At 41.7% G+C, this 24,783-nt stretch overlaps 1 protein-coding gene across 1 annotated transcript in view; it reads left to right on the top strand.

The window, feature by feature from the left end:
• The first annotated feature begins 1,341 nt into the window (after positions 1 to 1,341).
• The window catches only part of LOC112244807 (contactin-2-like), a 95,186-nt gene continuing 71,744 nt past the window's right edge, over positions 1,342 to 24,783 (top strand). The window contains exon 1 of the mRNA XM_042299258.1: positions 1,342 to 1,716. The gene's annotated coding sequence lies outside the window, so the exon portion shown is untranslated. The remainder of the gene's footprint in view (positions 1,717 to 24,783) is intronic.

Genomic DNA, 24,783 nt, shown 5'->3' with positions numbered 1-24,783 from the left:
AATCATGTCCAAACAATTGAATTTGCCACAGGTGGACTCCAATGAAGTTGTATTGACATCTAAAGGATGATCAAAGGAAATTGGATGTACCTGAGGTCAATTTGGAGTGTCATAGCAAAGGGGTGCATATGGGTGTGAATACTTCTCAAAATGATATAGTTCTGCATTTAATTGTCAATAAATGTGAAAACATTTCCAAAAACATGTTTTCAATTTGTAATTATGCAGTATTGTGTGTCGTGAAAAAAGAAACACATTTTGAAATCAGGCTGTAACAACAAAATGTGGAATAGGTCAAGGGGTATGAATACTTTCCAAATGCACGTATTCATATTGTGCGTTTTCATTTGCCATCAGTACTGTGAGTGTCAGCGCCATATGTGGCCTATTGGCTATGAGCAGGGAGCTCAGGTGTGGGTAGAATAGACCTGGGTGTAATAACGTCTGAGGAAATCATTAAGGAAAGCGCTCGAGTACCCCGTGCGACAGGCAGGTCTCGCTCATTGATGAGCTTGTGTGCATATTGTGGCATGAGTTGTTCATTAGTGAGGTGTGAAATGAGGAATGGGAGCATGGGAGCATGGGGGAGGGCGTGCGCAGCCCACACATTTGGAGATATGGCTAATATTCTAAAATGAGTAGCTGCTGTGTCAGTAACATAGTAAATGTAGATCCAGGACATTCAAATTAGTATGATACGTTATGTTTGGTATGGTTACGTAACACATAAGGTTACTTAAAGCAAAAACGAAAGGAGGGTAGTTGGTCGGGGTGGATGGGTGGGCATATATAGCGAGAACATCAAGTACCCAAAGATTGCGTGTTTGAAACTCATCACGGACAACTTTATCATTTTATCAACTTTGCAACTACTTTCTACTTTTTAGCTACTTTGCAACTACTTCGCATGTTAGCTAACCCTTCCCCTAACCCTTTAACCTAACTCCTAACCCTAACCCCTAACCATAACAGGGGCTGCAGCTTGAGTCAATTGCGAAGCACAGAACCGCTAGCCTAGCTAACATTAGCCACAACAAATTGGAATTTGTAACATATTGTATGACTTGCAATTTGTAACATATCATACAATTCTTAACATATCATACAAAATGGATGATGGACATCCACAAATTCATGCTTACCATTTGAAACATGATGTCATACTAAATAGAGAGAGACAGATTTAGATGTTCCATGTTATGTCTAACTCTGTGTCCAGGTTGACTGTGTAGGAGAGGCAGGCAACAAAGGCGAGTGAGATGCACAGGCTGCTGCTGTTTTGTTTTTCTTCGTTTCATTTTAAAGGAGGAGAAGAGAACAGAAGGTGAGAGAGGAGGAGGAGGACGGTGGGCAGGGAGTACAAGCAGCGAAAGAAAAGCGGCTGCTTTTCGAGAGACAGATCATCCTAACAGGACAGCGGCTGCAGCTTGACTAAATTGCTTAGTGCAGAAGGGGGAGACAGGAAAAATGAGTGAGCAACGACAAAAGAAGAGAGAGGGTGGGAGGGGCAACAAAGATCTGTCAGATGAGGCTTGAGACGCTTCTATTTTCTGTGTGGTCTCCTTTATTACAGGGCGTTCTGAACGGGCAGCATCAGTGTGTCTCTTGCGCATGATCAGCTGTCTACGCATCCCTTCTGCCGGGAGTCAACACATATCTCAGCATCTCTCCGCCAGAGACAGAAAGAAAAACACCCGCTCTCCTCCGCTAATTGAGGTAGGTAAACACGCATTTGCATTTCCTTGTCGCACTATCAGATAAGATTTATGTTTTCTGTCCTGTAAAGATTTGTGCAGTTTAAAGGTTGTCATTACCTATCGTTAAGGGTTTCAAAAAGCACGATGTTGCTAGAGCAGTTGTTGGGGTTCGACTGTTATGAAAGGGTTCCCATTTTCCGTTTTCATTTCATTAGACGCAACTGTGCATGGGATAGAGATACGCACTTATACACCATTTGGCATGAGGGGCTAAATGTTTCATCTGGTTTTGGGACACATTATGTTTTGGGACACATTATGGATTATTCCAATAGTTTGCAGGATCAAACAGGGGCATCCCATCGGGCAAAGACGTCAATTCAATGGATATTCCACGTTGGTACAACGTAATTTAATTCAACCAGTGTATGTCCAGTGGGATGGTTCATGCTCCATTGACAGACCCCTGATTGCTAAAAAGTAAAACGGTAGGTTGTGTTTCGGGTCTGTTACACCTAAAGTGATATGCAGCCCAGTTTAGTGGTACAGGGGCAAAGAAACCCCACGGCTGCTCCCGGGGCGCTATACCGTCAGCCCTACCATCATCATGCGCCGCTGATGAGCACGTTTCGCGGTCAGGTGCGTATGGCTGGCGCTGTGTGCTGGCAGGCTGGTATAACGCGCACAGTGTCTTGCGCGTGCGTGCGTGGGTACACACACACACACACACACATTAATATGAACGCACTCAAGCATAAATTACCTTCTGACAGTGATGTTTACCTTTAAAGGTCTGCTGAGCAAGAGTAGGAAAGGGCACTTTCAATTTATTGATACATATCAAATGACTAATATAATGGTGAAGAACATACAGCATTCAGAAGGAACGCATATCTCGCTGTCTTTCTCCCAGATGTTAAAGCACCACTCCAGACAGTTCATTGTGTATGTTAATATGACCCTTTTTATGTAAAAGCCTATTCAGCTTTCTATTTATCTGGAGGGACAGGACAGTCAGTGCATAAAACGTCTCCATACCATGAACAGAACGCCTCTAAAGTGAGTTTTAATAACATGAATAGTACTGTGAATTGATGAAATAGAAACACAAACGTGGAGAGTGGAGGGTGTAGGTGTATGTTTTTGCGTTTGCTTTTTGGCTCTGGTCTATTTGGCAAGGTAACACTGTAGTGTTGATGAGTGCAGAAACTGGGAAGGCTGAGAGGCAAGGATAGAGGGATAGAGATGGTAGAGATGGGTCTCTCTCCACCACTCAGAATAACCATAATCTAGGCATTGTACACCTGTGAAAGTGTTGCATTGTGGTGAGGAGAATGCCCCTGGTTATCCTCCAGTTAAGATGTTAGCTACAGAGTGAATATACTACTTAGCCTCGAGGACCTCTCTAGTGTTTTTCTCTGTGTTGCTGTAGCAGCAGGGTCCGTCTCCCATGTGAAAGCCAGCAAGGTCACCTTATGTTGTATCACTACCACCTGAATAACGATCAGGGTGAGGCCTGGGAGTGGCCCACACTGTGTGGCCAGCCGCTGTGCACATTCCCTTTCTTCTTATTTTGCTGATGATATGTTGGGGTTCCTCTCACTTTGAACTTGACAAGGTTAACCCTCCCTGGATATTCCTTTGGCTGGAGTGTCTGTCTTTCCGACGTTGCCTGTGTCTGTGTGTCTCAGTGACCCACCGCCAGCTCAAAAGACTCCTTCTGCTCCCTATAACGAGGGGCAGACCACAGGGGTCAATCCTCCCTCAGTGTGTATGTGTGTGTGTGTGTGTGTGTGTGTGTGTGTGTGTGTGTGTGTGTGTGTGTGTGTGTGTGTGTGTGTGTGTGTGTGTGTGTGTGTGTGTGTGTGTGTGTGTGTGTGTGTGTGTGTGTGTGTGTGTGTGTGTGTGTGTGTGTGTGTGTGTGTGTGTGTGTGTGTGTGTATACACATGTGTGTGTGTTTGGGCATGCACATACATTACCAGTCAAAAGTTTGGACACACCTACTCATTCAAGAGTTTTTCTTCATTTGTACTATTTTCTACATTGTAGAATAATAGTGAAGACATCAAAACTATGAAATAACACATATGGAATGATGTAGTAACCAAACATTTTCAAACAAATCCAAATATATTTTATATTTGAGGATCTTCAAAGTAGCCACCCTTTGCCTTGATGACAGCTTTGCACACTCTTGGCATTCTCTCAACCAGCTTCATTAGGTAGTCACCTGGAATGCATTTAAATTAATTAACAGGTGTGCCTTGATAAAAGTTAATTTGTGGATTTTCTTTCCTTCTTAATGCGTTTGAGCCAATCAGTTGTGTTGTGACATGGTAGGCATTCTATACAGAAGATTGCCCTATTTGGTAAAAGACCATGTCCATATTATGGAGGAACAGCTCAAATAAGCAAAGAGAAACAACAGTCCATCATTACTTTAAGACATGAAGGTCAGTCAATCTGGAAAATGTCAAGAACTTTTAAAGTTTCTTCAAGTGCAGTTGCAAAAACCATCGAGCACTATGATGAAACTGGCTCTCATGAGGACCGCCACAGGAATGGAAGACCCAGAGTTACCTCTGCTGCAGACGATACGTTCATTTGAGTTACCAATGTCAGAAATTGCAGCCCAAATAAATGCTTCACAGAGTAAAAGTAAAAGTAACAGATACATTTCAACATCAACTGTTCAGAGGAGACTGCATGAATCAGGCCTTCATGGTCGAATTCACCTGGAATGCTTTTCCAACAGTCTTGAAGGAGTTCCCACATATGCTGAGCACTTGTTGACTGCTTTTCCTTCACTCTGCGGTCCAACTCATCCCAAACCATCTCAATTGGGTTGAGATTGTGTGATTGTGGAGGCCAGGTCATCTGATGCAGAAATCCATCACACTCGTTCTTTGTCAAATAACCCTTACACAGCTTGGAGGTGATTTGGGTCAAAATAAATGATAGTTCCACTAAGCGCAAACCAGATGGGATGGCGCATCGCTGCAGAATGTTGTGGTTGCCATACTGGTTAAGTGTGCCTTCATTTCTAAATAGATCACTGACAGTGTCACCAGCAATGCACCCACACACCATCACACCTCCTCCTCCATGCTTCTCGGTGAGAACCACACATGCTGAGATCATCCGTTCACCTACTTTGCATCTCACAAAAACACGCAGATTTGAACCAAAAATCTCAAATTTGGACTCATCAGACCAAAGGACAGATTTCCACCAGTCTAATGTCCATTGCTTGTGTTTCTTGGCCCAAGCAAGTCTCTTCTTATTGTTGTCCTTTAGTAGTGGTTTCTTTGCAGCAATTTGATCAATTTGAAGGCCTGATTCATGCAGTCTCCTTTGAACAGTTGATGTTGAGATGTGTCTGTTACTTGAACGCTGTGAAGCATTTATTTGGGCTGTAATTTCTGAGGCAGGCAACTCTAATGAACTTATCCTCTGCAGCGGAGGTAACTCTGGGTCTTCATTTCCTGTGGCGGTCTTCATGTGAGTCAGTTTCATCATAGCGCTTGATGGCTTTTGCGACTGCACTTGAAGAAACTTTCAAAATTCTTGACTTGGCCTTCTGTCATCATGAAGTGTTTTGAGAGACTAGTCAAGGATCATATCACCTCAACCTTACCTGTCATCCTAGATACAATTCAATTTGCTTACTGCCCCAATAGGTCCACAGACGATGCAATCGCCATCTCACTGCACACTGACCTATCCCATCTGGACAAGAGGAAAACTTATGTAAGAATGCTGTTCATTGACTACATTGATAACACCTGCTGTCTTTAACTCTGAATGCTCGGCTATGAAAAATCAACTGACATTTACTCCTGAGGTGCTGACCTGTTGCACCCTTTACAACCACGGCAATTGTTATTATTATTTGACCCTGCTTGTCATCTATGAACATTTGAATATCTTGGCCATGTACTGTTATAATTTCCACCCGGCAAAGCCAGAAGAGAACTGGCCACACAACAACCAGAGCCTGGTTCCTCTCTAGGTTTCTTCCTAGGTTCCTGCCTTTTCAGAGAGTTTTTCCTAGCCACCGTGCTTCGACATATGCATTACTTGCTGTTTGGGGTTTTAGGCTGTGTTTCTGTATAGCACTTTGACATCGGCTGATGTAAAAATGGCTTAATAAATACATTTGATTGATTGATTGAATACTGCTCAGCATTCAACACCATAGTACCCTCCAAGCTTATCATTAAGCTTGAGGCCCTGGGTCTCGACCCCGACCTGTACAATTGGGTCCTGGACTTCATCATCAAACAACATCTCCACCCTGCTGGTCCTCAACACTGGGGCCCCACAAGGGTGCGTGCTCAGCCCCCTCCTGTACTCCCTGTTCACCCATGACTGCATGGCCACACACACCTCCAACTCAATCATCAAGTTTGCAGATGACACAACAGTAGTAGGCTTGATTACCAACGATTACGAGACAGCCTACAGGGAGAAGGTGAGGATTCTCAGAGGGTGGTGTCAGGAAAATAACCTCTCACTCAACGGGACAGCGGTGGAGAAGGTGGAAAGTTCCTCGGCGTACATATCACTGACAAACTGAAATGGTCCACCCACACAGACAGTGTGGCGAAGAAGGCGCAACAGCACCTCTTCAACCTCAGGAGGCTGAAGAAATTTTGCTTGTCACCTAAAACCCTCACAAACTTTTACAGATGCACAATTGAGAGCATCCTGTTGTGCTGTATCACCGCCTGGCATGGCAACTGCACCGCCCACAACCGCAGGGCTCTCCAGAGGGTGGTGTGGTCTGCACAACGCATCACCGGAAGCAAACTACCTGCCCTCCAGGACACCTACTGCACCTGATGTCACAGGAAGGCCAAAAAGATCAATCCAGGACACCAACCACCCGAGCCACTCCCTGTTCACCCCGCTATCATCCAGAAGGCGAGGTCAGTACAGGTGTGTCAAAGCTGGAACCGAGAGATTGAAAAGCAGCTTCTATCTCAAGGCCATAGTTAAGCAGCCATCACTAGCACAGAGAGGCTGCTGCCTATAGATAGTTAAATAAAGGTTCAATTAAAATGTAATAAAATATGAAATTATAGGCCACTTTAATAAATGGAAGACTAGTCACTTTAAAAATGCCACTTTAACAATGTTTACATATCTTGCATTACTCATCTCATATGTATATACTGTATTTTATGCAATATTTTACATCTTATCCTATGCCGCTCTGACATTGCTCATCTATATATTTATACATTCTTATTCTGTTCCTTTACTTAGATATGTGTGTATAAGGTTTTTGTTGTGGAATTGTTAGATATTACTTGTTAGGTATTTCTGCACTGTCGGAACTAGAAGTACAAGCATTTTGCTACACTTGCAATACCATCTGCTAGCCATGTGTATGTGACCAATAAAATTAGATTTTTAAATTTTTTATTTGAATTGAAGTACATTCCAGGTGACAACCTAATGAAACAGGTCGAGCGAATGCCAAGAGTGTGCAAAGCTGTCATCAAGGAAATGGGTGGCTACTTTGAAGAATCTCAAATATATTTGTTTAACACTTTGTTGCTTACTACATTAATCCATGTATTATTTCATAGTGTTATTCTACAATGTAGAAATGAGTAAAAATAAAGAATTATTGAAGGAGTAGGTGTGTCCAAACTTTTGACTTGTACTGTTTGTGTGCATGTTTTACTCAGTGACTCATGCCACCAACCAGTGACTTGTGGAGCAGTCAGAACATCTCAGAATCCTAAATCAACATCCAATGGAAGTGAGAGGAATTCTTTGTCTCAGACTGGCAGATAGAATGTTGGTGGAATGCTTTGCTCTGTATGGAACCCTCTCAGATATATAACTATTAGGCTACAGTAGTACTTCCACAGTATCCTGTGATACCAGACAGACTGTTTTGGCTGCATGGTACAATGGTCCCCTTTAGCGTCTGAATTATACAATGACTGTTGTAACTGTCCTGGAAATTGTGGACTAGACCAACTAACTCCTTATAGGGGTGTTCACAGCAATGTTTTGAAGGATTTGGGGGTGATCTGCAAGTTCCTCTTTGATAGTCCCTCTAGACCCCTCAAACTCAATTAATTAATTAATTATTAGGTAAAAGAGAAACCCAGCAGGCTGTGCCCAGACCTTCTAGTCTCTGTCTAGAGCGATGACGTCGTAGTGTTTGGCTGGGTCGTGTTCAGAAGGCATGGAATGGGAGAACATGTTATCAAATGGAGATACTTCTTATCCAATGAAAACATACAGCACATTTTCTAAGTAGCAAAAACTCTCCCTGTCTCTGACTGTCTCTAGCTCTGTCTGTCTGTCGTCCTATCTCTCTTTCTTGCTCTGTCTCTTTTCTTTCTCTGCTGTGGCCTCACTTGTAAAATTCTTCATCTGAACTCTCAACCCCCAGCAGGGGACAGTAGTTTGGTGAGAATGTTCTATCCTGACTTACACGCCATCCCTCCCGGTCATCTTATCTATCCTTCAGAGATGAATGAGTTCAATGGGTTTGATTTCACACACACAGACACACACACACACACTACAAACACTCCTTTTTCACGAAACTATCGTGGTCAGTGTGATAACGTGCGTGACTAATAGTTGGAGGGGCGAGACTCTTGAGACTGAGACACTTGTTCTTTCTAGCTCAGTGCAGTAGATAAGGGCTGAGAGTTATGACCCCGGGTGATTAGATGTGACCTCCGTCTGACTGAGCTCTGATCTGGTCTCACACTGCTGGGGAGTTCACACACGTCCCTATGAATTAGCCACCTAAAGCACTCTGCAAATGGATAGCTGAGTGGGAGACAGAGAGCTGTGTGTGTGTGTGTGCCTTTAACCACACATGTTAAAATGGGTTTGAAATGTGTGAAAGGAAGAGCAATGTATGTGTTCTTTTTTCTGACACCATAACTATGTGTGTGTGTTTGTGTGATCTGCTTCACGAATGTGCATGTGCTTTCCAATGTGTGTGTCTGTCTGAGTGCGGACTGGTTGGCTGGAGGGGTGTGGGAGTACTGGGACTGTCAGGGCAGCAGATAGAAGCCCAGCAGCAGCAGAAGTGCAAATTAAAAGTCACTGAAGCGCTATAGGAGAACATGATGCAGACTGCTAATGCTATGTCCACGCACAGCTAGCCAGCTATTACACTGATAATGTTAGGGCAGCGTAGCTAACTACTACATTGGTAATGTCAGGGCAGCGCTAGAAAACTAACACCGAGCCATGGCAGGACAGAGCACTGGGTGTTTACAAGGAGAAGAACATTTAAGGGAAAGCGGGATAGAGAGTGAGAGACATACTTAGAAAGAACAAGGCATAGACCTAGAGAGAGCGAGTGAGAGTGAGAGACAGAGAAAGAGCGAGAGGGAGAGAGAGAGAGAGAGAGAAAGAGCGTGACTCAAGGAGAGTGGAAGAGAGGACAAACACACAAACAGAGATACTTTAGATAGAGAGAGCAAATATCATTCACCGGTACATCCACACAACACTTGCATAAACAATGCGAGGGCCTTATTACTGGGACACTTTCATGGAGATATAGTTCCATTGGTACAGTCAGTGAAGTCTCACAACCTTAATGGTCCACCACTATCTCGCTCAGAGCCAGTGCTGTCTGACCTTGAATCATTTATTTAAAAAATAATTACATATATATAGCCAGGCAGCCATTCACATCCACACAGGCAGCATACTGCATACACACAGTAGGAGGAAGTTACCCCTAAATGTTGGTCTAAGGTTTGTTTTGTGTTTGAAGGTGAAGATTGGGTGAGGGGAAGCTGATCCTAGGTCTGTCCATTTTTTTTTAGCTAGGCTATTCATTCACACAGGCAACAGATGAGACGTTGAACCAAGGTCCCGACTCAATAGTCATTAAAAACCTGTCACAGGAGTGGGTGTACTAAACCCCAGTGTACTGGTTGGCTCAGTTCCCAACCTGGCAGCTCATACTGCTACACTAACATAATAATGCCCAGCTAGCCCAGCTCTCCTCTCCTCTCCTTTATTCTCCTCTCCTCCCCTGTAACTCTACTCCAGATCATTGCTGTGCTCTCAGTGAGCTTACCTGTGAAGGGAAGGTCAATGGCAGTAGGCTCGACACACAGCCTCATTAAACTTTAACTGTTTCAGATAGGTTCAGAGAGGCCCTCTGCTACATCACCAAAGTTAGGCTGCACCTCTTAAAGCTTTTTTGGGGGAGCGAGTAACATTTAGAAATTATATTTCTCATTTCATTTGACACAGTTTTTGCCTCACGGAATCCAACTGGGTTTTCCCTAAAACCAAGGAAAACCATTTGAATAATGGATACAGCTAATGCGTTTTGAGTTATTGGGCAGAAATAAGATGATGTACTTATTTCTAAAGGACATTGTGCTGATTTGGGGTTTGGGGGCCTTGGCACCAGAACTATGAAAATGTAAAGTAAGTAAGATTTCCCTAGATGAGAAGAAATGTCCCTGAAACGGTTGTGCATTATGAATATGATCTATGGTCATTATAATTTGCGGAGGTTTTGGATGACTGACAATTGCAGGCCAGATTTGTATTTTGAGTGCCTGCTAATCAATCAGCCATCCAAAACATTGCGTGCAGCTATTCGTTTGCAGATCATTTTTGAGGACTCCGCTCTCTTTCACACCTTCTCATGTCCTTCAGTACATTCTCCCTTTCTTCCCTAAGCCTGTTAGTCTTCCACCCTGAACATGGATGTTTAAATCTTTGCCTGCCTTTCTTCCTCCTTGCTGAGGCATGAGCTGTTCTTCTGAATGATCTCTTCTTCTAACTCAGCCAGCCTGTGCTTCTGATAGCCGTAACAAAGCACTTAGCATCAGCTCACTTCAATCAGACCTCATTTACTGTATCTCAAAGCTGCAGCTCTCATGTGTGTCTGTTAGAGCTGAGAGGCCCTATAGAACACTGGGCTCTGTCGCTGCAGATGGAAAACTGCCTACTGCCTGATATAACTCTATCTCATTTGGGAAGTGATTGTTAGTTACAGTAGCTAGTTGCTACCTCCGTCCGAGATGACCATATCTGTATTCAATAGGGAATCTCAAATAATTTCAAGGTTGATCCACACAACACTTTCTCCAACACTATGCCCACCACACAGACATATTTTCCTACGTATTAAATACAGCACTTATGAAAAACGTTCTAGCTCGGCCAAGACACGTGCAACACATCTTACAGTGACGTGCAGTCAGGGTAGGCAGGGTAGGCAGTGCTTACCCTGTGATAATCTAATGAGGAAAGATGTTATGAAAAAAACAAATAAAAAAATGTATTATATAAAAAAGTTTTTTTCTCAATGCTTCTGGTGTTTTGAAACGGCATAAAAACTCAGGAAAGGTGCTAGGGTATTCGTGCCTTTCTTTCCATCCATTCAAAGCCACCACAATCTTTGAAGTGCGCAGAATTTCCTGATTCTAGTCAACATAGGCGTTGCTGCTTTGCCTAGCTTGAAGTAGCTGAAATCGAGCCAGTGTCATATTTTGTGCATGCGTAGAGCCTAAACATGTTGTGTGGGTATTGCCCTTGGGAAAGCTGTGCACATGTGCGTGTGTCTACATAATTTGGAGCTCGCAACACCCCTTGAACTGAACAAAGTTGGAGAGCAAAAACAACCTGGTACCAGACTAATGGTGACTATTGCACTTTTTTATGTGGGTGGATCAGCTTTAATATTGCGGATAGATTGTAGCTTTTCATCGGTGTAATTGTCTGCGTCATTTCCAATCCCTCATATAGTTGTGGGGTAAATATACAGTGGGGCAAAAAATTATTTAGTCAGCCACCAATTGTGCAAGTTCTCCCACTTAAAAAGATGAGAGAGGCCTGCAATTTTCATCATAGGTACACTTCAACTATGACAGACAAAATGAGAAAAAAAAATCCAGAAAATCACATTGTAGGATTTTTAATGAATTTATTTGCTAATTATGGTGGAAAATAATTATTTGGTCACCTACAAACAAGCAAGATTTCTTGCTCTCACAGACCTGTAACTTCTTCTTTAAGAGGCTCCTCTGTCCTCCACTCGTTACCTGTATTAATGGCACCTGTTTGAACTTGTTATCAGTATAAAAGACACCTGTCCACAACCTCAAACAGTCACACTCCAAACTCCACTATGGCCAAGACCAAAGAGCTGTCAAAGGACACCAGAAACAAAATTGTAGACCTGCACCAGGCTGGGAAGACTGAATCTGCAATAGGTAAGCAGCTTGGTTTGAAGAAATCAAATGTGGGAGCAATTATTAGGAAATGGAAGACATACAAGACCACTGATAATCTCCCTCGATCTGGGGACTCCACGCAAGATCTCACCCCGTGGGGTCAAAATGATCACAAGAACGGTGAGCAAAAATCCCAGAACCACACGGGGGGACCTAGTGAATGACCTGCAGAGAGCTGGGACCAAAGTAACAAAGCCTACCATCAGTAACACACTACGCCGCCAGGGACTCAAATCCTGCAGTGCCAGACGTGTCCCCCTGCTTAAGCCAGTACATGTCCAGGCCCGTCTGAAGTTTGCTAGAGAACATTTGGATGATCCAGAAGAAGATTGGGAGAATGTCATATGGTCAGATGAAATCAAAATATAACTTTTTGGTAAAAACTCAACTCGTCATGTTTGGAGGACAAAGAATGCGGAGTTGCATCCAAAGAACACCATACCTACTGTGAAGCATGGGGGTGGAAACATCATGCTTTGGGGCTGTTTTTCTGCAAAGGGACCAGGACGACTGATCCGTGTAAAGGAAAGAATGAATGGGGCCATGTATCGTGAGATTTTGAGTGAAAACCTCCTTCCATCAGCAAGGGCATTGAAGATGAAACGTGGCTGGGTCTTTCAGTATGACAATGATCCCAAACACACCGCCCGGGCAACGAAGGAGTGGCTTCGTAAGAAGCATTTCAAGGTCCTGGAGTGGCCTAGCCAGTCTCCAGATGTCAGCCCCATAGAAAATCTTTGGAGGGAGTTGAAAGTCTGTGTTGCCCAGCAACAGCCCCAAAACATCACTGCTCTAGAGGAGATCTGCATGGAGGAATGGGCCAAAATACCAGCAACAGTGTGTGAAAACCTTGTGAAGACTTACAGAAAACATTTGACCTCTGTCATTGCCAACAAAGGGTATATAACAAAGTATTGAGATAAACTTTTGTTATTGACCAAATACTTATTTTCCACCATCATTTGCAAATAAATTAATTAAAAATCCTACAATGTGATTTTCTGGATTTTTTTTCTCATTTTGTCTGTCATAGTTGAAGTGTACCTATGATGAAAATTACAGGCCTCTCATCTTTTTAAGTGGGAGAACTTGCACAATTGGTGTAACTGAGTCAGGATTGTAGGCCTCCTCGCTCGCACACGCTTCTTCAGTTCTGCCCACAAGCTTTCTATAGGATTGAGGTCAGGGCTTTGTGATGGCCTGTCTAATACCTTGACTTTGTTGTCCTTAAGCCACAACTTTGGAAGTATGGTTGGGGTCATAGTCCATTTGGAAGACCCATTTGCAACCAAGCTTTAACATCCTGACTGATGTCTTGGGATGTTGCTTCAATGTATCCACATTATTTTCCTACCTCATGACGCCATCTATTTTGTGAAGTGCACCAGTCCCTCCTGCAGCAAAGCACCCCCACAACATGATGCTGCCACCCCCATGCTTCACGGTTTGGATGGTGTTCTTCAGCTTGCAAACCTCCTCTTTTTCCTCCAAACGTAACAATGGTAATTATGGCCATTTGTTTCATCAGACTAGAGGACATTTCTCCAAAAAGTATGATCTTTGTCCCCATGTGTAGTTGCAAACCGTAGTCTGGCTTTTTTATGGTGGTTTTGGAGCAGTGGCTTCTTCCTTGCTGAGCGACTTTTCAGGTTATGTCGATATAGTTACTTTAGTACCTGTTTCCTCCAGCATCTTCACAAGGTCCTCTGCTGTTGTTCTGGGATTGATTTGCACTTTTCGCACCAAAGTAAGTTCATCTCTAGGAGACAGAACGCGCCTCCTCCTGAGCGGTATGACTGCTGCGTGGTCCCATGGTGTTAATACTTTCAGGTGTTTGGAAATTGCTCCCAAAGATGAACCAGACTTGTGGAGGTCTACAATTTGTTTTTCTGAGGTCTTGGCTGATTTCTTTTGATTTTCCCATGATGTCAAGCAAAGAGGCACTGAGTCTGAAGGTAGGCATTGAAATACATCCACAGGTACACCTCCAAATTACTGAAATGATGTCACTTAGCCTATCAGAAGCTTCTAAAGCCATGACATCATTTTGTGAAATTTTCCAAGCTGTTTATAGGCACAATCAACCTAGTGTATGTAAACTTCAGACCCACTGGAATTGTGATACAGTGAATTGTAAGTGAAATAATCCATGTGTAAACAATTGTTGGAAATATTTATTGTGTCATGCAAGAAGTAGATGCCATAACCGACTTGCCAAAACTATAGTTTGTTAACAAGAAATTTGTGGAGTAGTTGAAAAACGAGTTTACTTGTGTTGCGGAGAACTCTGGGATGTTTTGTTACCCATGAATGTATATTTCATCTGTTACACACTGACTAACTGAAGTGATTTTATTATATGTAAACTTCAGACTTCAACTGTATACACACGTACGTACGTACGAAGATAAGTACTACCGTTCAAAAGTTTGGTATCACTTACAAATGTCCTTGTTTTTGAAAGAAAAGCACATTTTTTGTCCATTAAAATAACATCAAATTGATCAGAAATACAGTGTAGACATTGTTAATGTTGTAAATGACTATTGTAGCTGGAAACGGCAGATTTTTTTTATGGAATATCTACAGAGGTCCATTACCAGCAACCATCACTCCTGTGTTCCAATGGCACATTATGTTAGCTAATCCAAGTTTATAATTTTAAAAGGCTAATTAATCATTAGAAAACCATTTTGCAATTATGTTAGCACAGCTGAAAACTGTTGTTCTGAATATGAGAAGCAATAAAACTGGCCTTCTTTAGACTAGTTGAGTATCAGCATCAGCATATATGGTTTCGATTACAGGCTCAAAATGGCCAGAAACAAAGCACTTTCTTCTGAAACTCGTCAGTCTATTCTTGTTCTGTGAAATGAAAGCTATTCCATGTGAGAATATCTCATACAAGATCTCGTACAACGCTGTGTACTACTCCCTTCAAAGAACATTGCAACAAGGGTCCCCAGCCTCCAGTGATGATCCATGGCAAGAAGCGTCCAGTGATGATCCATGGCAAGAAGCCTCCAGTGATGATCCATGGCACGAAGCCTCCAGTGATGATCCATGGCATGAAGCCTCCAGAGACGGTCTCCAGTCCGGAGCCTCCAGCGACGGCCTCCAGTCCGGAGCCTCCAGCGACGGTCTCCAGTCCGGAGCCTCCAGCGAAGGTCTCCAGTCCGGAGCCTCCAGCGAAGGTCTCCAGTCCGGGACCCGCAGCGAAGGTCTCCAGTCCGGGGCCCGCAACAAGGGTTTCCAATCCGGGGCCCGCAACGAGGGTCCCCAGTCTGGGGCCCGCAACGAGGTTCCCCAGTCCGGGGTCGGCGGCGAGGATTCCCGCACCAGAGGCGCCACCAAAGTGGGGTGAGCCAGAGGTGGAGCGGGATTTACGTCCCGCACCAGAGCCGCCACCACGGATAGATGCCCACCTGGACCCTCCCCTATAGGTTCAGGTTTTGCGGCCGGAGTCCGCACCTTTGGGGTCACGCCCTGACCTTAGAGAGCCTTTTTATGTCTCTATTTTGTTTGGTCTCGTTTTGATTTGGGTGGGCATTCTATGTTCTGTTTTCTATGTTTTTGTATTTCTATGTTTTGGCCGGGTATGGTTCTCAATTAGGGACAGCTGTCTGTCGTTGTCTCTGATTGGGAATCATACTTAGCTAGACTTTTCCCTTTCATCATTGTGGGAAGTTGTCTTTGTTAGGGGTACTATAGCCCTTGTAAGCGTCACGGTGGTTTTTGTTATTTCTTGTTTTGTTGGTGACATTTTAACAAATAATAGAAAATGTACGCTCACCACGCTGCACCTTGGTCTCATTCCGACGACCGCCGTGACACTGTGCTATTTCACAAAAATTCTGAAACAATGTACATTTTACAGACCCAGTATGTTTTACATTTGTTATCTTGTTATTAGTCCCACCCTTCAGCTCCATTCAACCCCTCCCATCTATCTCTTAACACCGTCCATATTGGATTTCTATTTGCCATATATTTTTCAACTGTGCTGTGATGCTTCACAAAAGATCTAAACCTTTCTATTCTCATAGTTTCTACAGATTGGAAATTCAAGATAAACATTATTGCTAAAATATTATTATATTATTGATCGATTGACTATGACTTTTCAAATCACCCAATAATGCCATCTGCAGCATTAGCTCTAGGCAAATGTTGCAATTCTTCAGCCATTCCTGGACCTGTTACCAAAAACGAGCTCCATATGGACAGCACCAAAATAAATGATCTAATGACTCTGCCTCCTTGCGGCAAAATCTGCAGAGCTGGGAAAGTTGTATCCCCCATATATATAACATTACACTGGTTGCAAGAATTTTGTATAATAATTTAAATTGAAAAATTCAAAGTTTTGAATCCGGCGTTGTTTTGCGTGTCAATTCATAAACCATGTGCCATGGAATCGGGACATTGAAAATCTCTTCCCAACTATATTGCAATCTATATAGCACAGCTGTCAATGTGTCCTTAAATTAAACTGGTATTTATTTTTATTTATCACAATTTTCTTTAACCAATTTTGGTCTTTAATGCAGGACCGACAGACATGTTCCTTCCTTTTTCCACTTTCCTCTTCCATTTTTGCAGTAATGCTGCAATATGTTGGTTGTAATTTTGAGTAGAGGAGACATTTCAATATATTTGTGTTAGCTGCATGTGTGGCATATCTCAACCAGTCCTATTTATGATATAATTGACAAAGATTATACATTTTTAAAAATATATGTTTTTATTTAAAAAAAAATGTTTTTATCAATTAGTATAATATTTGTTGTATTATTTGTTCTGGTCTTTTCTGGTGGATTAAACTGAAATTGCAACCAACTTTCTATGGCTTAACGATATTTTGGAGATGATTTCATTTAAAATAACCGACACTGAGCAGTTGTAATCTGAATAAAGGTTAAGGGCCATGGGGTGAGACATTCTTACTAATTTGCTAGAGAACCAGTTCGGATTTAAGTGTAACTTTTGTATGACTGAAGCCTTTAGTGAGAGGTCTAATGATTTACTATATAATCATTTCTGCCCTCCATTCATATTCATTATTGAAATAGGCCCTTACAATTTTGTCTGGCTTGCCATACCAAAGAAAATGTTATATTTTTTGCTCATGTAATTTAATAGGCGTCCCGCTAGACGGAACACCTGTTGACAACATCGAGTGTAATTGAGGGCATGCTATTCAAATAAATAATCGTAATATTAAACATTAATGTATCACATATCATGCGTTGTCCGATTACAATAGGCTTTACAGCGAAAGCATACCATGCGATTGTCTGAAGACGGTGCCCCACATCAAAATATTTTTCAACCAGCACAGGCTTCACAAAAATCACAAATAGCGATTAAATAAATCACTTACTTTTGAAAATCTTCCTCTGTTTGCAATCCCAAGGGTCCCAGTTACAACATGAATGAATGGTCGTTTTGTTAGATAAAATCCTTCTTTATATCTCAAGAAGTCTGTTTAGTTGGCGCCATCGATTTCAGTAATCCACTCGTTGATCTTGCAGACAAAGGAGTCTAAAAAGCTACCGCTAAACTTCATCCAAACAAGTCAAACAATGTTTCTATTAAATCCTCACGGTACCCTAAAATGTAAATAAACTATAATATATCATACGGAAAGTAGTATGTTCAATAGGAAAGTAAAATTAGTAAGTGCATTCCGTCTTCACCACAAGCCGAAGACTGATTTTGTTCCAGTGCTCTCTTCACCAAAACTCCAAATTCTTGCTTGTTTTTCAAAAAACAAGCCTGAAACCTTGAATAAAGACTGTTGACATCTACTGGAAGCCATAGGAATTGAAATCTGGGAGCCGGAATTACATAGCTTTCCATTGGAAGAGCCTGGGACCTCAACAAAGAAATCTGGTTGGTTTTTCTTCGGATTTGTGCCTGCCATATAAATTCTCTTATAGTCCCAGACATTGTTTTAACGTTTTTAGAAACTTCAAAGTGTTTTCTATCAATGCTACCAATTATATGCATTTCCTGGCTTATGGGCCTGAGTAACAGGCAGTTTACTTTGGGCACGTCAGTCAGGGGGAAATTCAGGAAACTAGACCCTATCCCAGAGAGGTTAAAAAACAGGTTGCCCGTTGTGACCGTATTCCCAAGCATCTCTGTGCAGTCAGACCTTTGATGATTTTGTGGCACCAGGGCCAAAATAATATGCCCCCTCTCTGAATGTATGAGTGTGACCCCCTCCTCATGGGTTACTGCAGCTAGTGTTGCCAGCACTGCCACTGCCTGGGTGGGGGCACCCCACCAGAATCCCCACCAGCTATGTACAAGGTCGTCAAGGTTCTCATTAGCAGCTTTGAGAATTTCCTTGTATATTATGCTCTCCCATCAGGTGGCTTTGGCTTTGTAGGACCAACCCTGCCAGGCAGTCTCAGAATATTGAGGGGGAGGTGCTGCTTTGGTAGGTCTCTGACCACATTCATCTTTCTGATTTGGCTGCGTATAGGCTACGTACAGTAGGCCCATAAAACAGATAAGGACTTCTCCTTAGTGTATGGGTCTCTCAGGTGCGTGTCTAGGGTATAGGGTTGTTGACCATTCCATCATGATAGGACAGTAAATAAATAAATAAATAAATACTAATAATTTATTTTAAAATGTATATCCCATATCTGCACAAAATTGAAAGCTCTTTCTGCTCACAAACACACATGGGCTCTGGGATTTTCAACCCGTATCCTTTTTCACTTAACTCCACACTTTTCCAAACACAAAAACAAACACCCCACCTTCCATCACAAAACATGGGCACATACCCACATACTGTGCCTTTTATGTCCTCTGTGTTTATCTCTACCATGTTGATTGAGTACTTTTGTGTTCCAGTTCCTTAAATGTGAAGATATATTATTTAGCTTATTATCCTTTCTTCTAATGCGGTCTTTTCAATTTATGAAATACTATAATTGGAAAGTGTAAAACTAATTATTTTCCAACATTCCCTATCTAGAATGTATTTTATTGCTTTTCTATATTTTTTTATTACAATCCCTACCATGTCTAGTATTGTGTGTTCCATTATTCGACTCCTCTATGGGAACTGTAATACTGTATTTAGAATAGCCATGGAGTAGTCTTTGTGTCTCTCAACATTTGGTTATCAATATACAGTTTATCGACTACGAGAGCTAAATGTTTCCCTTTGAATCTATTTTCCTAGTCTGTATGTCAAGTAAGGCTTCACTCAGAAAGATGTTCTCCATTTGAACCTTTTCATACGTGAGTTCCAAATATCTAACGGGTCGCCCCAGCATTACTTTTTTTATGCACGTGATGTTAGAATGCACTCACCAGTTCCAAAATGTGATTGTTACGCAACAGGCCAATTAATCCGCGGTGCCCTCAAACCAAGGCACGCTGCCTGTTTATATTTATTGGCTGTTTCAACTTTAAAGTTAACAGGACAAAATTCCCCAATCACTTCCCAATTGTTTGTGCAGTTCAAGTCTGCAGACATTTGCGCATCTCCCGTTAGAACAGGATCTGCACACACGTGTTCACATGTTCTGTCTGGTACCCACATCGCAGGCGTTTTTATTACCAATAATAACTTTGGAAATGTGTGCCTTTCTAACAAAGTGCCTTATTACGTTATAATAGTTTCTGTATTTCGTGTTATGTCGTTTCTACTGTAGCTCACTGTGTGTATGGAGCATAATATATTTGTGTATATTCCTTATAACCGCGGACACGCGAGGCAACAGTTACTCATTTCATAACCTTTATGGTGTTATATTCAATAGTGCTTAAGTAGCTAGCTACATTATTCTATTAGCTCTTTAAAACAATGCTAATTGCGTCAGAGGAGTATTAGCTTGTGTTGTATTTTGAAGCTATCCTGGCCTTATGACTCCGAAGTGGCACAGTGGTCTAAGGCACTGCATCTCAGTGCTGGAGGCCTCACTGCAGACACTGGTTCGACTCCAGGCTGTATCACAGCGTGTCATAGGAGTGTCATAGGGTGCACAATTGACCTAGCGCCGTCTGAGTTTGGCCAGGGTGAAGGCTGTCATTTTAAATAGTAATATGTTCTTACATGACTTGCTTAGTTAAATAAAATAAAAATGGATGACTGGTTTGTTTTCAATTGACATATTTAGCATAACTCTGTTCTGCCCTGCCCTCTTGTAGAGCTCAACAGTTACTGTTTCTTACCGTTATAACTCAAATGAGTGATTTTGTCAATGCAATATATTATTTTTATGGCAGTGTTTATTATGTTACTTCTTAGTAATATTGTTCTATTGCTATATCCTGATATTGTATTCTAATGACTAATAACTCCTCTTTATTCTGTACTTTCAGAAACCACACACACACAAACAATATTTGCCAATATCATAATTGGAACTGGAGCTCTTTTGAGCTGAAGATTGAGGCCAGCTTTTGTATGCTGGAGTACACACTTTTGTATGCTGGAGTACACACTTTTGCATGCTGGAGTACACACTTCTGTATGCTGGAGTACACACTTTTGTATGCTGGAGTATACACTTTTGCATGCTGGAGTACACACTATTGTATGCTGGAGTACAGTTTTACTGGATGAAAACACAGCAAGAAAACACATAGATGACTATTACGTATTGACCTATTTTATTGCAGTATTGGTGGTGGTTGGTTGAACAAACATAGGTATCTGTGCTCCAGTATTCTCTTAGGGAGTTCTTCTTTACTATTCCCATGAGAAGGACTGTCACCAGGAAGGTATACATTACACTAATTGTGGTTGTCACCCATTTAGTGAGTTTCCCCCACACTCCTGGCTCCCTCTTCTCCTGTAGCTCCATGGCTGAGCGATTGGTCTCCTCTACTATGATTCCCACCAGCTCCACAGTCAGAAACAACTTGAAGCACTTGAAGCCTCAGATGGAAATGGCAAGGGGCTTTGCACTCCAAACTGGGACTCATCAAAGCAAACAGCAGGGCCTGGAGGGGTGAAATGACTGGTGGCCTTCCAGCTACCACAGAACTCCTGTACTTCATCCACTGTCGGTCTGCTTCAATCACCAACAGCATCTTCAAAGGGACCTGGGACTTCGTCAGTGGACAAGGGGTCCTCAGATTCAGGGTCCTCAATGGCTACAAGGTTGGGGGGCAGCTCCTCACTGTCACTGTCAGAATCTAATTCCTGACTTTCATACTCACTCATTGTCAGAATTTTTTTAAATCTCCAGAATTCCCGCATTTGTGTGTTTTCTCCTTTTGAAAGACATTGCTAATGCTACAGCTTAGCCCACTAGTTACATACACAAACAACAACACTGAATGGCTCAGAGTGGGAGTGAGAGGTTATGTGATTGACTGCCACCACGCACCACTTGTATCAATAGATCACTATCAGAATTTTTTTGTGTGGTAATTATTTATATATTTACTGTTTTATTCACGTTTTCAAGCACTGGTGACAAAACATGTATTCCAATTCTTGCATAGATTGTAATGAACACAGTGTGTGTAAAATACTTTTTAGAAGTTTGTACTGATTGTGATGAGCTAAGCTAATTCCAGTGTGGAGCCATGTTTGTTGATATGGGTTTCACGTAATTGTCTGTCGTACCAAAGATGTTATAAAAAAATGAGGTGAGTAAGGGTACACTCATTTTTCGAGAACTTCCGGGATGTGAACGACACAACCCCTTCAACATGCATACTATAAAACAGACCAAACTCATCTTGTCTCCTCTTATCTTTGGTTTCTGTGAAAAAACAAACATGCCGGCGCACAGAAAGTACCCATCGTCGGATTACTTTTGATTTCTAGAAAGTGTATTAGTCAATTATTTTCATCACTGGTGAGCTCACCCGTGATGAGATTAATTCTAAATAGTAATTGCAATTAGCTAATTCATATTGTAGTTTCTTTCAGCCTAGAGTTTTAAAAATGTGATCGCTTGTGTTGTGTCAATCTTTCCTCAGTTAGCGCTAGGACAAATGTAGCCTACATTTTTCCAATTTTGTTGATTGTGTTAAGCTGTAGCTCCTTCTGTGAAGGTCTGAACATTGCATCCAAAAATAAACTCCTCACATTCTGGACATAACTTTGTAAGGACTGTGTTTGTGAAAAATGTTTCTGAAAAAACAGTGTGGCCAGCTCAAATGCTGATTGTTGCGTCATACCGAAACTGGACATTCTAAATAAGCATTCTAATCACACCTGTTTGATCGTACGCTACAGGGACAGCTGTACAATGATCACACCTGTGTGTTGGTACGTGTGAAAATGTTAAGTTCATTAACATCGGTTTCAATCTTAATAACTGTCCCTTTCAGCTTGTTTGCATCTTTCTCCAATGTCGCAGCTTTTTCGCCACTCATCTCAAGGTTTGCCTTCAACTCCTTTATATCCTTACTGACTAATTCAAGTATGCCCAGTTTGTCAGTTATTGATTTTAAGAGATCGGTTTCCATCTTTTACCATCTAAAAGACTAAATTGTCTGTGTCTGTCAAAGAGTAACGTTTTCTTTTCGGGATTGGTTCCCCTGTTTTACTCTCCAAAATGTGTTGCTTGTTTTCATAATATTTTTCGATAAATTTCTCTAGCCTTAAGATTTGTTTTGTGTTGTTAGCCAGATTGAAGTTTATAACTCACCAGTTTGTGAAGTACTAATATTTAGTCTAACTTACCGATATTGAATATGTGACCCATTTCAAGAAACTAGGCGTATGTTGCAAGTCACGACTTCACAGGAGACCCATTTCAACATTTATATCAAAATGCATTTTTTGGGGCAGAAATACCTTCTTGAACATGTGAACAAACTTGTATTCCATCTGTAAATAATGATAAAATTGTTAAATTATGAGCCTTGTTCGTTAAGCCACAAAGTCCGCAAACTTCCCACTAGCCATGATTAGCTGAGATAATGAGTGGGCTGGACATGCCGAGAGAGGATTGGTCTGCCATTTAGAAGGCTTCTGTCTATTTGAGCTGGTCAGTCTGTTTTGGTAATCCTGTCGAACGCGACTTTAAAAAAAAATGTATCGCATAGTGAAACTTGCTCTCCACTTTCTGGAGGATCTAGTTTTGAAATCTATGGAATTAGAGTATGATAACTAAAGAAATTGAGAAAACACCTGTCTCCGGATTACATCTTCAAACTAAGGGCAACTGTGGCATGGCATCTGTGACAGGGAGACACTTCCATCATGCATGATGATGTATGCAGGTAAGATAGTCTATCTAGGTACATGTTCAGATGTTACACATTTCTAATTTTGACAGAAAGTGGTTTCATTTCAAGCTAAAGTGTACTGTTAGATAGCTAGCTAAAGTTAGCTGGCTGGCTCCCTAGCTAACGTTACATGTATTATGTTATTATTCGTTTTCCAGAGCCGTTTGCTAGTTAGAGCCTAATGTTAGCTAGGTAACATTGACCCAGGTTGGTTAGCTCCCAGCAGAATCATGGAGGGTAGTAACAACATGATTTGGCACTATGTTTCTTGTTGTTTAACTAGCTAATGTTAACTAGCTAATGCTGGCTGGCTCGTTAGCTAACGTTACATGACGTGTGTGATCTTGCACGTTGTTTTACATAGCTAGGTTCATTGTTTACATAGCTAGCTAGCTACATGTCTTAAGCTCTTCACTAGATACCAAAATATTCAAAGGCCATTTTCTAAAAAGTGAGTTTACAAGTTGATCAACTTTCAACACAGAATTACTTTCCCATTGTACCTCAAAAATGCAGTCTATGATATACCATTTTGTAGGTCTGAGTCCCTATTTTTATCCAATGTTAAAAACACAATTTCAATATTTTGCTACATAAAACCAAATCCAGGTGGTGAGTCACATATTCCATTTTTATCTTGAGATGATCTACACTGCTGTGTTCAGTCCGCCATCTTTCTCTGGTCCTTAAACAATTTTCCAGTTTGGAATAATTTAACATGCCATTGGAAATGTCAGAGTGAAAGAGTGGAACATCAACTTTAATGAAAGTTAAGACCAGACAGAGGCAGCATACAGGATCTCTACACACAAGACGTAACATTACAGGCAACCACCATGTCACCATCTCCCTCACTGCTAGCTGTCAGGCAGGCAAAGTGAGTACTGGACTGTCAGCTTCTTCATTACCAACTAATACCTTTTACCCATCTAGGACATTTACTTTTGCTTTGTGGACATAATGGGCATTGGGGATGCTTTTGAATCATGAGCATAGACAACATCCCTTTGATTGCATTTGATTTGTATGGTTTTTTAATGTTTTAAACACATTTTTTAGTCATTTCAGCTGTTGATATGGAAATGTTGTTCGATCCTTATTATATATGTGTGTGTAATAATATTTCACATAATAATATTATTTTGTGTTTGTTCGCAGCGCGAACATGGGTCATTTTGTAATTGTAAATCCATTATGAAAGGCTGTGGATTTTGTGTTGCAAATTATTTGTATGACATGTGACCATATTGGTCATTTAGTGCCACCTATCAGTTGTATCTGTGAATGCTACATTGGTCTAAGGCTGAGCTGAGCATTTTGTCATTTTGTCGGATGAAATTGAAGTATGCCGCCATCAGAGGCTATCTTGGCTACATTGGTATTTACATTTGGTTAATAGCCTATGTCACTCTGGATGTTGGAGCAATCTGTTGTATGGTGAACTTGGGATTCATCAAGGTTAATTTGTGAGTAAATCTGGCTTTGAAAATAGCCAGTGCTATTTCCTGTGCATGTGACACACTCCCTCTCTCTGTGAGGTGTTCTGGGGAATGAGAAAGAGGGCTCTACGATAACAAACCTAAAGCAATGGTAAATCTAAGCGCTG

This window comes from Oncorhynchus tshawytscha, linkage group LG02, assembly GCF_018296145.1.
Source record: "Oncorhynchus tshawytscha isolate Ot180627B linkage group LG02, Otsh_v2.0, whole genome shotgun sequence".
NCBI classification, from domain to species: domain Eukaryota; kingdom Metazoa; phylum Chordata; class Actinopteri; order Salmoniformes; family Salmonidae; genus Oncorhynchus; species Oncorhynchus tshawytscha.
Note: the sequence above shows the minus strand (reverse complement) of the source record. Positions and strands in the feature narration are given on the sequence as shown.